This window comes from Suncus etruscus, chromosome 7, assembly GCF_024139225.1.
Source record: "Suncus etruscus isolate mSunEtr1 chromosome 7, mSunEtr1.pri.cur, whole genome shotgun sequence".
In the NCBI taxonomy this organism is placed as follows: Eukaryota; Metazoa; Chordata; class Mammalia; order Eulipotyphla; family Soricidae; genus Suncus; species Suncus etruscus.
The window spans coordinates 76,674,120-76,685,354 of NC_064854.1; the positions used below are offsets into that span (position 1 = coordinate 76,674,120).

The window sequence follows — 11,235 nt, forward strand, 5'->3', positions numbered from 1 at the left end:
ACTAATGAACATAGATGCAAAGATACTCAACAAAATCTTAGCAAACCGAATCCAGCACTTCATCAAAAAAATCAGACATCATGACCAAGTGAGTTTTATACCAGGAATGCAAGGTTGGTTCAACATACACAAATCAATCAACATTATACATCACATCAACAAAAAGAAAGACAAAAAACACATGATCATATCAATCGATGCCGAGAAGGCGTTTGACAAAATCCAACACCAACACCCTTTCATGTTAAAGACACTCAGCAAAATAGGGTTAGAAGGAACCTTCCTCAAGATAGTTACAGCTATCTATGAAAAGCCTACAGCCAACATTATCCTTAATGGTGAGAATCTAGAAACATTCCCACTAAGGTCAGGAACTAGGCAAGGCTGTCCACTCTCTCCACTCTTATTCAATATAACCTTAGAAGTCCTAGCAATAGCAATCCGACAAGAGAAGGGAATCAAAGAAATCCAAATTGGGAAAGAGGAACTCAAACTATCTCTATTTGCAGATGATATGATGATATACATTGAAAACCCTAAAGAGTTCACAGTAAAACTCCTAGAAACAATTAACCAATACAGCAAAGTGGCTGGATAAAAAGTCAATACACAAAAGACAGTAGTGTTTTTATATACAAACAATGAAGTTGAGGAGAGAGAGATTAAAAATACAATTCCATTCAAAATAGTATCAAAAAATATCAGGTACCTAGGAATCAACCTTACAAGGGAAGTGAAGGACCTATACCAGGGAAACTTCAAAACACTTCAGACAGAAATTGAAGAGGATCTAAAGAAATGGAAGAACATCCCATGCTCATGGATAGGTAGAATTAACATAGTCAAAATGACTATCCTACCCAAATACTATATAGATTTAATGCAATTCCTATCCAAATTCACACATCATTCTTTAAAGAATTAGAACAATCAATCACAAAATTCATCTGGAACCACAAAAGACTCAGGATAGCCAAACACATACTGAAAAACAAGAAGCTGGGTGGCATCTCCTTACCTAACTTGAAACTATACTAAAAAGCCATAGTAATCAAAACAGCATGGTACTGGAATAGAGACAGGACCTCAGACCAGTGGGTCAGAACAGAATTCCCAGACATAAACTCCCAGAAATGGAACAAAGAAAGTCTATTCAACAAATGGTGTTGGTAAAACTGGAAAACCACATGTATGAAAGTAAAAATTGACCCATACCTCACTTCTTATACAAAAGTCAACTCAAAATGGATCAAAGACCTTAAAATCAGACCCAAATCTATAAAGTTTATCAAGAATAAAATAGGCAGAACACTCGAAGACCTATATATCAAAAAGGTCTTCGAGGATGGAGCACCAATGGCAAGAAATTTAGCATCAAACAAACAAATGGGACTACATCAAACTAAAAAGCTTCTGCATGGCAAAAGAAACCTTACTTAACACAAGAAGTAAAGAGTTCACAGTAAAACTCCTAGAAACAATTAACCAATACAGCAAAGTGGCTGGATAAAAAGTCAACTTAACAGAATGGGAAAAAAATCTTTGAACTCGACATATCAGATAAAGGGCTGATATCTAGAACATACAAAGACATAAAACATACATAAAACATACAAACATACTCAGAAAGCTGAGCCCCCAAAAGCTAAATTATTTTAATCATATTCACTTATTTCAAGATTGCTTAACATATTCACCAGAATATCTAAAATAATTTATAAATAAGTTAATTTAATTTAATAAGTTAAGTTAATTTATATCCACCTAATTTCTAGATCTAATTTTTCAGTTACTGGAATTATATTTAAGTTGGATCAGCTAAATATCAATTTAAAAGATAAACAATTGTTTTAGAGAAGGGCACAAAAGCCATCTTTGGCCATGCGGTTTCCAGCTGCCTGAGACTAGATTTCATCAGCGTTCGTGTCAGTGACCCTGCCTGCTTCAGAGGTGGTTCGGGAGGTACACACACTGATTGCTGCTGGTTTCTGCCAGAGGTCGTAGGGGTATAGAGGCCATCTTGGGTCATGCTGTTTTAGCTGCCTGAGACTGGATTTTATCAGCATTCCTGCTGGTGATCCTGCCTGCTTCAGAGGTGGGTCTTGATGTACACAAACTGATTCCTGCTGGTATCTGCTGGAAGTCAGAAGGGCGCAGGAGCCATCTTGGGCCATGCAGTTTCCAGCTGCCTGAGACTGGATTTTATCAGCATTCTTGCGGTGATTCTACCTGCTTCAGAGTGAGAGACATAATTGAGGAACTCTGCTAGAACACAGATGCCAGCATCCCTATCTGCCTGTCTTCTGTGCTTTGCTCCATTTTCAGCCTGATTTCATCTGATGTGTGGCTCATCTGTGGATGGCTCGCCTTCCCTGGAGCCTTCCCTGGAGGTGAGTTTATAAGCCCAGAAAGGAGAAGCTGCTGAACTCTGCTGGAACTCAGATGCCAGCACTCCTATCTGCCTGTCTTCTGTGCTGTGCTCCATTTTCAGCCTGACTTCATCCAGTGTGTGGCTCATCTGTGGACGGCTTACCTTCCCTAGAGCCTTCCCTGGAGGTGAGCTTAACGCCCAGAAAGGGGAAGCTGCTGAACTCTGCTGGAACTCAGATGCCAACACCCCTAACTGGCTGTCTTCTGTGCTGTGCCCCATTTTAGGCCTGATTTCATCCTGTGTGTGGCTCATCTGCAGACGGCTCACCTTCCCTGGAGCCTTCTCTGGAGGTGGGTTTACAAGCCCAAAAGGGTGGAGCCAGAGGAGCACGGCCGCTCTGCTTCGCTTTCTGGCAGTTCACATCATTTAGCCAATGAATACAACCACAACACATAGAAAAACCCACAATACAAGTGGGTCCAAGATGAAATCAAAGAGGAAATCAAAACCTTCCTAGAAACAAATAACAATGGAGACACAAGCTATCAGAACCTATGGGACACAGCAAAAGCAGTACTGAGAGGAAAATTTATAGCTTTGCAAGCACACATCAGGAAAGAAGAAGGGGCATACCTGAATAGCTTATTGACCTAGCTCATAGAATTAGAAAGTACTCAATAGAGGGACCCAAAAATAGGGAGACAGAAGGAAATAACAAAGCTGAGAACAGAAATCAATGAAGTGGAAACCTGAAAAACAATCCAAAAGATCAACAAAAGCAGAAGTTGGCTCTTTGAAAAAATAAACAAGATTGATAGACCACTGGCAAAATTAACAAAGAAATGAGAGAGAGAAACTTGATAACTCCTATTAGGAATGAAAAAGGAGAGATCACTACTGATATGGTAGAGATCCAAAGGGTAATCACAAACTACTTTGAGAAACTCTATGCCACTAAAAATAAAAACCTGGAAGAAATGGATAAATTTTTGGACTCTTATAATCTTCCACTGTGAAATGAAGAGGATGCAGCATGTCTAAACACACCCATCACTACTGAGAAAATTAAGACAGTAATCAAATATCTGCCAAAAAACAAAAGTCCAGGCCCAGATGGATTTACTAATGAATTTTTTTAAACATTTCAAGAGGAACTTCTACCAATCCAGGTAAGACTCTTTCATGAAATCAAAAAAACAGGAACACTTCCAAATAGCTTTTATGAAGCCAACATCACCTTGATCCTAAACCAGACAAAGATGCTACCAAAAAAGAAAATTAGGGGCCGGGCGGTGGCGCTAAAGGTAAGGTGCCTGCCTTGCCTGCGCTAGCCTTGGATGGACCGCGGTTCGATCCCCCGGTGTCCCATATGGTCCCCCAAGCCAGGAGCAACTTCTGAGCACATAGACAGGAGTAACCCCTGAGCATTACTGGGTGTGGCCCCAAAAAACAAACAAAAAAATAAAAACAAAAAACAAAAAAGAAAATTACAGACCAATATCACTGATGAATGCAGATGCAAACATCCTCAACAAAATCCTGGCAAATAGGATACAATGCCTCATTAAGAAGATCATTCACTAACAATCAAGTAGGTTTCATCCCAGGAATGCAAGGATGGTTTAACGACTGTAAATCTATCAACATAATACACAACATCGGGCCGGGTGGTGGCGCTAAAGGTAAGGTGCCTGCCTTGCCTGCGCTAGCCTTGGACGAACTGTGGTTCGATCCCCCGGTGTCCCATATGGTCCCCCAAGCCAGGAGCAACTTCTGAGCACATAGCCAGGAGTAACCCCTGAGCATTACCGGGTGTGGCCCAAAAACCAAAAAAAAAAAAAAATACACAACATCAACAACAAGAAAAATAGAAATCACATGATCATATCAATAGACGCAGAGAAAGCATTTGAAAAGGTCCAACACCCATTCTTGATCAAAACTCTCAGCAAGATGGGAATGAAGGGAACCTTTCTCAATATAGTTAAGGCCATCTACCACAATCAGAGGCAAATATTGTCCTCAATAGAGAAAAACTGAAAGCTTTTCTTCTAAATTCTGGCACAAGAAAAGGCTGTCCTCTCTCACCACTCCTATTCAACATAGCACTGGAAGTACTTGCTATAGTGATTAGGCAAGAAAAAGATATCAAGGAAATCCAGATAGGAAAGGAAGAAGTCAAGCTCTCGCTGTTTGCAGATGACATGATACTCTACCTAGAAAACCCTAAAATCTCTACGAAAAAGCAGAAATAATAGACTCATATAGCAAAGTGGCAGGTTACAAAATTAACACACAAAAACCAATGGCTTTCTATACACCAATAGTAATAAGGAAGAAATGGACATTAAGAAAACAACCCCATTCACAATAGTGCCACACAAACTTAAATATCTTAAAATCGACTTGACTAAAAATGTGAAGGACCTATACAAAGGAAACTATAAAACTCTGCTCCAAAAAATAACAGAGGACATGCATAAATGGAAGCACATACTCTGCTCATGGATTGGCAGGATTAACATCATTAAAATGGCAATACCCCCCAAAGCATTCTACAGACTTAATGCGATCCCTCTAAAAATATCCATGACATCCTTCAAAGAAGTGGATCAGGCACTTTTGAAATTCATTTGGAACAATAAACACCCTAGAATAGCTAAAGCAATCATTGGGAAAAAGAATATGGGAAGAATTACTTTCCCCAACTTTAAACTGTATTACAAAGCAATAGTTATCAAAACAGCATGGTATTGGAATAAAGACAGGCCCTCAGATCAGTGGAATAGGCTTGAATACTCAGAGAATGTTCCCCAGACATACAATCACCTAATTTTTGATAAAGGAGCAAGAAATCCTAAATGGAGCAAAGAAAGCCTCTTCAACAAGTGGTGTTGGCACAACTGGCTAACCACTTGCAAAAAATTGAACTTAGACCCCCAGCTAACATCATGTACGAAGGTTAAATCCAAATGGATAAAAGACCTTGATGTCGGACCTGAAACCATAAGATATATAGAACAACATGTAGGTAAAACACTCCATGACATTGAGACTAAAAGCATCATCAAAGAGGAAACTGCACTCTCCAAGCAAGTGAAAGCAGAGATTAACAGATGTGAATATATTAAACTGAGAAGCTTCTGCACCTCAAAAGAAATAGCGCCCAGGATACAAGAGCCCCCCCACTGAGTGGGAGAAACTATTCACCCAATACCCATCACACATGGAGCTAATCTCCGAAATATACAAGGCACTGACAGAACTTTACAAGAAAAAAACATCTAATCCCATCAAAAAGTGGGGAGAAGAAATGGACAGACACTTTGACAAAGAAGAAATTCAAATGGCCAAAAGGCACATGAAAAAATCCTCAACATCACTAATCATCAGGGAGATGCAAATCAAAACAACTATGAGGTACCAACTCACACCCCAGAGATTGGCACACTTCACAAAGAATGAGAACATGCAGAGTTGGTGGGGATGTGGAGAGAAAGGAACTCTTATCCACTGCTGGTGGGAACACCGTCTAGTTCAACCTTTATGGAAAGCAATATGGAGATTTCTCCAAAAACTGGAAATTGAGCTCCCATATGACCCAGCTTTACCACTCCTAGGAATATACCCTAGGAACACAAAAATACAATACAAAAATCCCTTCCTTACATCTATATTCCTTGCAGCACTATTTACCATAGCAAGACTCTGGAAACAACCAAGATGCCCTTCAACAGATGAATGACTAAAGAAACTGTGATACATATACACAATGGAATATTATGCAGCTGTCAGGAGAGATGAAGTCATGAAATTTTCCTATATATGGATGTACATGGAATCTATTATGCTGAGTGAAATAAGTCAGAGAGAGAGATGCAGAATGGTCTCACTCATCTATGGGTTTTAAGAAAAATGAAAGACATTCTTACAATAATAACTTTCAGACACAAAAGAGAAAAGAGCTGGAAGTTATAGCTCACCTCATGAAGCTCACCACAAACAGGGATGAATTTAGTTAGAGAAATAACTACATTTTGAACTATCCTAATAATGAGAATGTACGAGGGAAATAGAAAGCCTGTCTAGAGTACAGGTGGGGGTGGGTGGCGAGGAGTGAGATTTGGGACATTTGGTGATGGGAATGTTGCACTGGCGAGGGGTGTTGTTCTTTATATGACTGAAACCCAAACACAATCATATATGTAATAAAGTTGTTTAAATAAAAAAACAATTGTTTTAAACCTGTTTGAAAAAGTGTTTCTTCTCTAAGCATTTATGAAAAATCTCCCTCTATTGTCATGTACTTTGGTTTAATTCATAATTCTGTTTATATATATTTAAAAACTTCTTCCAAATATCTTTTCTATATAAAACTCAGACCTAGTTAAGCAACATAAACCATAGAATAATTTAAATAATGAAAATTGAAAAAATTCAAAGCACACATGTCACCCTCACCTACCCTCTTATAATAATGCACTTTGAAGAAACCCATATTTTCTCTTGACTGTGTTATACTCTCTCTTTCTTATCCTTTTTCTCCCCTTTCTCAGTACCTTTAAACAAAGACTGTTTTTTAATTTAAAATATTTTTTAAAAAATGAGAAGCAAAGATTTAAGCAAGCAGCTGACCAGATCCTATCCCCAGCATCACATATGTTCCCTGAACTCACCAAGAGTGATTCTTAAGCACAGAGTCAAAAGTAAACCATGAGCATCAGCAGGTGTGCCCCCTAAAAATATTACAGGATGTAAGACACTTTTATTGCATGTACTAGACTCAGGTTTGACCCCAAAACTGTATGTGGTCTCCAGAATCTGAGAGTGATATCTGAGCACAAAGCTAGGACTAAGTCCTGAGCACAGCCTGTACCAGTACAGCCCCAAAAGAAAATTGTTTTTATAATTTTAAAGGGTAAATAAGAATCAACTTATTAATTAAGTAGTAGATGATTAATTCTTAAGTGGTAAAAGTATATTGAAGAGTTTATAGAAAGTGAATGCAAGGATTAATTTCTACCTCTCAACTGAGAATTCAAGAAACAAAGCTGGAGATTATATGATCAGTAGATATTGAAAAGTTCATGAAGGTACCACAAGTCAGACAGGAAAAGAACTATTCATTATGATGATGAAGAATGAAAATAGGAAATCTGTTGAGCATTGCTAGACTTTACTACTAAAAAGGAGTACTCTGATTTACAAGGGACATTACTAAGGAGTCACCCAGAGTGCCCAGACTGAACTTGCTAGAATTCTGTCAATCGGGCTTGTGAAACAGCAAGGACTCACACTAGAAAACCAACAGAACTCTCATTCGGGTTCTGCTGAGACTAGCTGGGCAGCTCCCAGGGGGAAAACTGACTCCCTGAAATAGCTGGAACACGGGTTGACATGAGAAACCACCAAAAAGGTCCTGATGAAACTTGTTAAAGGGCAAGTTACACTGAGTTTTCTACACATTTTCTCTGTCCAAATTAGAAGAAAGAAAAGACTATCAGAAAAAAATTTTATCCCTCCAAAATGATATTAACATATAGTTCCAAAATATTTTAAGTCATAACTATGTGTTTTGAAATATAAGTAAATTCAAAAATTATATGCTTATTTGTCAAATCAAAAATATAGTTTCCTTCCAGAAACTCTTTAATGGGATAAAAAGAGAAAGATAGAGAAATAAAGGCAATAAGATAGAAATGTGATATCAAGGTTAGATGACAACTGGTAACTATGTAGGAAAAATTGATCATCCCAAGGTTCATAGGGCATAGAAATTAGGAAAAATTTAAAGAACCATTTTAATGAAAGAAGTAAAAGTGTCAAAGCTACAGTTAGTGCAAACATTTTTTGTAAACAAATTAAAAACTGTATTTGATATGGGATAAAATAGATAAGATAGTAGGTGAGGTGCTTGCCTCACCTACTGGCCGAGCCCCCACTAGAACCCTGATACTGCGTATAATTCCCCCAGCATAATCAGAAGTGAAACTTGGGCACAAAGCCAGGAATAGCTATTGGACACCAATTGGTGTGGCTCCACTAACAATCCCCTGCAAAAAATATATTACTTGAACTGGCATTAAGATGCAAAATAGACTACAACAAAATTACAGGAGATGAAAGTCTAAACTGGACCTGTGTGCTGTAATATATACAATATTTATTGGAAACGTGGTAAATACTAACTTACAAACTTGGCAGTATTCCTTATAATTGTATACTAGATAGAGTTTGAACCTCAGAATTACAATATTAAGATGCTATGTAATTTAGGCAGTGTCTTTAAGTAACTTGCCATTAGTAGCATTATCATAATCTCTGTCTATATTGTCCAGAATACTAACTCCATGACAAAATATTTGCCATATTTCTAGTTATTACCTCTTTGTCCTAAAAGGTAGACACAGTAATTTAATAGAATGTCTGATGGAGTAGTACATTTAAAAAAAGATTGTTCTAAATTTCTTCTTTTATTTCATTCCTAAATAGTGCCTAAAGACATGTACACACAGAAATAGTACCATGGATAAGGGTACCTTGCAAATGGTCAATAGGTTTGACTCCCTTACACATATGATTCCCTAAATACCAAAGGTGCCCAAACACTAAACAAGGGGAAAAGCTCACTTGGGAAAAAAAAGGGCATCTTTTAGTGAGAAATTGCACAAAATTAAAATTCTTGTCCTTGTTGTCCTACCTAGTGTATTTGATGAACATTTAGAAATATTCATAAAGGCTATCTAAATTTTTCTAAATGCACTTCTTAATGAATTGCCTTTTGTCATTTTTATGATCATGAAGAATAAATGCCTCCCTACAGCAATTTCTAAAAAGTTCATAATATCAGAAAAATGCAAGTATCAACATTGTAAATCATATTTTTACCTTCGTAACAAAAGATGAACACATCATGAAAGCAGTAAGATTCAAAGTGTATGGATATGAGGTCAAAGGTATGGGTAATTGAAGCAGCTCTTTGTTGGGTTATATATTTTAAGAAAATTTGTTCTTTTAAAAAAAGTAGAAGTTAAAATAGCATTTTAAATGCTTATACCAACTCCTCTTCAAGTAGGTACATTATCTTTATGGGGAATTTTCTGAGAGCTCTAGAGTCACATAAACAGTACATTTACTGATTCTGTGCTATTAAATGCTGTCCAAATTGCCCTTCAGTGTAAAGAATTGAAGCTGGCTAATTTTGCAGGAATACAGAGTAAGAAATTCCATTATGAAATTGTTGTTTGGAGACAGTTCAGATCCTAGCCCTGAAATTACTTTTTAGCAGGAAAGATGATTTTAGACTCTGAAATATACAACAGTTATTAACATTCTAGTTTTTGAAACTAATTTGTCATTGTTTTAAAATAAATTTTGTTGTGATTTATATTCAACAAATGTTTGATTTGTATACCTATTATATATATATATATATGGGGATACATATAATTTTTTCAGGCAGAAGAATATCACAGGTGGATAATTTGTTTTTGTTTTGTTTTGTTTTTGTCTTCCAAGTCACAATACAGACCAGGCAAAGGGCCTGGGTTGAGGTGTATATGGGGTGCATTTACTGTACTTCCTCTTTCTATACAGTCAGTGTAAAGAACAAAGCCTGTGGTAAGAATTGGGAGGCCTTATCTTTTCTTTTCTTTTCTTTTTTGATTTTTTAAATATATTTCATAAAATATAATTTTGAAGCCCTGATTATTACATTACTTAATTTTGTTTCTTATTAGTACACTCTACTTCATCCTTTCCAATCTAATTTTTTTCTGACACATTTCATATTATTGCCTTTATCCCATCACTAACTGTCTCAGATGATACTAACTAAATAAGTGATCAATTTTCCCAACATCTTTTCCAAACACTTGATGCCAAATTCCTAACACTCAACTACTGTGCTAGGAACACTCATGCACATCTCATTTAATTTATTTAGATTACAAACATGTCCAAATCCTTGTTTGGAGTTTGATATTTTCTGAGACACACCTCCCTCTCTGAAGAAGCAAAGTTTTAAATTCATTTCTAGAAGCAAAATAAATTACACACACTTATATGTAAATATATAAATATATGTACATCTTTATATAAGTATATATATAAATATACATATATCTTCCTGGGAAGGAAATTATGATATTTTGTTAACCAATGGCATCTCTTTTTGGAAAAAAGATCCAGATTTAAAAAAAAAAGGAGGGATCAAACGAGAAACAAAGAAATTATAACAGAAATTATATTATGCTTCACAAAATACCCTCAATGTTAAATCACATCTATATAAGGCCCAAAAGAAACAAATAGTATTATTATTATATTGTCTATGAATTAGTGCTGTTTTATGCATTATTTCCTCACTCATGATTTTTTTTTTTTTTTTTTTTTTTTTTTTGGTTTTTGGGTCACACCCAGCAGCGCTCAGGGATCACTCCTGGCTCTAGGCTCAGAAATTGCTTCTGGCAGACTCTGCGAACCATATGGGATGCCAGGATTTGAACCATCATCCTTATGCAAGCAAGGCAAATGCCTTACCTCCATGCTATCTTTCCAGCCCCATCACTCATGATTTTATGAGTATAATCATCACTCATCTTTATTTTTCCTCCTTTCTGAAATTAGTAAAATTCTTAAGATAAAAATTAAAAGGTTCCTAACAAAGAGGTATTTTCTTTGAGGGTACTGTTCACAAACATATTATATGAACTATTTCCCTGAGTTCACTCTCTTGACCACAGAATATAATTTTGGTTTTGCATATTTTTCCTACAATTTTCATGTCTGGCTTCTTTAAAAACTTTAAATGTCATAGATGGTGGTGTGTCTTACTGCGAGAAATATCCTTTAGGCAGCTTACT

General features: G+C 36.6%; 1 non-coding gene across 1 annotated transcript; it reads right to left on the reverse strand.

Moving 5' to 3' along the window:
• Positions 1-9,875: 9,875 nt before the first annotated feature.
• LOC126014762 (small nucleolar RNA SNORA51) lies at positions 9,876-10,008 on the reverse strand. Its single transcript, XR_007497759.1, has one exon. It is a non-coding gene; the product is annotated as a small nucleolar RNA SNORA51 (small nucleolar RNA).
• Between the last annotated feature and the right edge of the window lie 1,227 nt (positions 10,009-11,235).